The sequence below is a fragment of the Desmodus rotundus genome, chromosome 3, assembly GCF_022682495.2.
Source record: "Desmodus rotundus isolate HL8 chromosome 3, HLdesRot8A.1, whole genome shotgun sequence".
NCBI classification, from domain to species: domain Eukaryota; kingdom Metazoa; phylum Chordata; class Mammalia; order Chiroptera; family Phyllostomidae; genus Desmodus; species Desmodus rotundus.
Genome location: NC_071389.1, coordinates 79,686,355 through 79,689,944, shown reverse-complemented (window position 1 = coordinate 79,689,944; position 3,590 = coordinate 79,686,355). Strand labels below are relative to the sequence as shown.

Below are 3,590 nucleotides of genomic sequence, written 5' to 3'. Positions count from 1 at the left end.
ACTGCAATCCTACTATGGACCTGAAGACAGCAAATCAGAAATATTTGGAGGACAATATTAACGCTTATAATATTTGTCTTTCAAAACCAAAATCATATTATAGCCACTTCTCGGAACCTCAATTTTCTCATTAACAACAAACACATTGTGGAAATTCTTCTAAGGCAGCCTGTTTATATGTGACTCATTATTTTTAGTGGCACCATGCTATAAATATACCACAACTTATGCAGTCATTTCTTTATTGCTAGACTTTATTTTATTTTATTGCTATCTAATCACATTTAATAAGATGTTTATGTTCTGATGTTTTTATTTCGATAAGATAAATATCCTGAAGTGTCTAAATCTACCCAAATTAACCTGTTTTAAATGAAAACATAAGGCTATGTTTACAAGTCTATAAATCTTATTTAAAATGGGATTATATAATTTGGAGCAAAATGTAAAGTAACTACTTTGGAACAACATACTTCTTTCTCCTTTCCTGATCTTTAACAATTCTCAACCTCTATCTAATCTAGCCTCTGTCTTTTCCTGGATATGTGGAGCTATGCCCCGGTCCCTTGGATGTAAACAATACAGACTTGAAAGATGCCTGCCCTTGCAGAAATTTCCTGCCAGACCTGATCTGCCTCCCCCCCGCAGTCACCCAAACTAAAACTCTGACAGCATGGCCCGTTATGGACAAGATGATGTCATCAGAACTTAAGGACTAGACCACATTACGCCTCTTCCTGCCCATGCAGGAAGAGACAGAAACATTCAAAATAATACTGCAGGCAAGAGACAACAGTTTACTCCTGCCAGTTTTCCCTCCGTCACCTTTCTCCCCCTTGTGTAAATGCTTCCAATCTTCCCTTCTCATCAGGTTGCTATCTCCTAAGTGTTTGCAGAACAATTTACACAGAACAACCCCTTACTAAGCATAACTACCCCAAACTTAGAAGTAAAATTGCTTTCTACTCAAAATTTTAGGGGGAAGAAAGCAAACCCTTAGCAAAACAAAACCAAAACCCCACAAAAACAGAAAAACATGCTCACATCATTTAGATGTCTCAACTATATTTTTAATGACTCAAATTCTAAAAACAGAGATATGAAATTGATTTTTCACACCTCCTGCCCACTGACCTCTCCCTGGCTCTTACCCCAAATCTGCCAGGTTAGATTAAACTAGGGCCAGAGTAACTTTTGTTATGGGCTCCAAAACAGTTTAAAGAAAAACGCTCTGGTAGAAAGCCGTTCTTTTAGGAGAATAAGGCTTGCCAATTGCGCAGCCACTTTCTAACATACATCTGCAGGAGTGACACTCAAGATATTTAATAAACAGACTTGCAAGAGTCAGAGAGGATACTCACCTATTAGAACAGATGCTAGCCGTAAACCATCTATATGGCTGTACCAGTGCACAAGGACTTCAGATGAGCCCTACTCACGCATCACTGAATTGCCTCAAGAATATTCACTGGCCTCCCACAGCAAGCTCTGCTCATGTCTCCTTGCTCAGGATATAAATGCAGTATACCAAGTATATACATTTAAAAAACGCTGGAAGCTGCATCCCCCTCTTAGTGACAGTTTGCTTCGATTCCGTTCCATACTTCCATTCCGGCACCTGCACAAACAAAAACAGCATACGCACACGCAGCAGCAGTGGGGCACAATTCCGTTTGTCAGCCATTGGGAAGTAACTTGAAACCCTGTGCTTTGTGGATCAGCTTACCGTTCTGGCTTTAACACATTACACATTTAGATCAAACTGAGAGACAAATAGATGTTATTCTTATACTAGGAACATAACATGTTAGTACTTAGGGAATGTATGAGGGGGAAACCAAAAAACTGGGGATTTATTTATAAGAAGTTGTGTATTTATTCTTACATGTTTCAAGTTCAGTCACCTTCACAGTACTCTCCATTTGATGCAATACACCTATCGAGACTTTTTTCCACTACTAAAAACAGTTTTTGAACTCGTTGATTTTGATGTCTCTTAGTACTTCTGCCATTTTTTGTTTCACCTCTCCACATTGGCAAAACGTTTGTCTTTGAGGACTTTTTTCATCTTGGGAAACAAAAAAAGGTAGCTTGGGGAGAGATGGGGTGAATAGGAAGGGTGGGGCCTGGAGATCACGCTGGTTTTTTTGGTCAAAAATGGAATACTCAGCATGGGGTGGGCAGGTGTGCTCATGAATCACTCACCATGAAATGGGCAAACCTGTTGAAAGTTTTCAAAACAAAAATTCACTGAAGCTGAACATAGCCTCTCACAACAACACCAGCTGGTCCCTTGATACATGAGTTGCTAGAACACTCACCTAGCTGGGGAAGCTTATACCACAAGCGGCCTGCCCTCCAGAAAATAATTCAATTTGGGGGGGTCCCCCTTCCTATTAGTGTTCTAGGGCTGCTGTAATAAATTACTACAAATTTAGTGGCTTAGAACAAAATACTTATCCTCTCCCAGCCCTGGAGAAAAGGAGTCCAGACATAAGGTGTTGGCAGGACTGAGATCCTGCCAGAGGCTCGTGGGGTGATCCCAGTCCTTGCCATCCTCCTGTGACTGCATTGCTCAGTCTCTGCCTCCATCTTCACACTGCCTTCTCCTCTCCTGTCTGTCTTCTCCTCTGTGTGTCTTTTATAAGGACACTTGTCATTGGATTTAGGGCCCACCCAGGTAGTCCAGGGTGCTTGCCTCATCAGAAACTGAATTACATCTGCAAAGAACCTTTTCCCGAATAAAGTCATATTCACATGTTCCAGGGATTTGACAGGGAAGACACAGAGAACAATTCAACCCACTACAGGCAGGATAGGAACAAGCAGGGGTACAGAAGCAGGGAGGAAATGTAATGGGTAGCTTGAGTTTAAATCACAGAGAAAATATTGAGGAAGAAAAGATATTTTAAAAATCTTTACTTATATCAAATATGTGCAGTGAGATTTATGTAAGAACAATTATCACCTCTTTAAGTGGTTCCATCTCCTTCTATTGGCATTGATATTTTGTGTTTTGACTCTTTTCATAAGCATTAAAGCACTCATCTGAGCATTTCCAAGTTTCTACCCTTAACTTTGATTTTGACTTCCTTTAAGCCTAACCACTGTTGGGCACGTAAGGTAGGGTAGGGCACTGACAAGCAGAACGCAGAGCCCCATCGTAGTTCCAAGGTGAATGCACACTGTTTCTCACATTCAGACTTGGGGGATTTTTTTTTGGAGTTTAATTTTTTTTTAATTTTTTAAATTTTTTTTATCATTGTTCAATTACAGTTGTCTGCATTTTCTCTCCACCCTTCCACCCCACCCCAGCCAAACCTACCTCCCTCCCCTGCCTCCACCCTCCCCTTGGTTTTGTCCATGTGTCCTTTATAGTAGTTCCTGAAAACCCTTCTCCCCACTGTCCCCTCTCCCCTCCCCTCTGGCTAATGTTAGATTGTTCTTAACTTCAATGTCTCTGGTTATATTTTGCTTGCTTTTTCCTTTGGCCAACATAAACAAATAAACAAACAAATAAATGGGATCATAATTAAATATAGTTTTGTCTTATGGGATGAGACAAACAAATGTTGGAGAGGATGTGGAGA

The 3,590-nt window shown here is 40.4% G+C and overlaps 1 protein-coding gene across 5 annotated transcripts in view; it reads left to right on the top strand.

The window, feature by feature from the left end:
* Nucleotides 1–3,590, top strand: part of PHACTR1 (phosphatase and actin regulator 1) — a 521,513-nt gene that overhangs the window by 276,700 nt on the left and 241,223 nt on the right. The window lies entirely within an intron of this gene.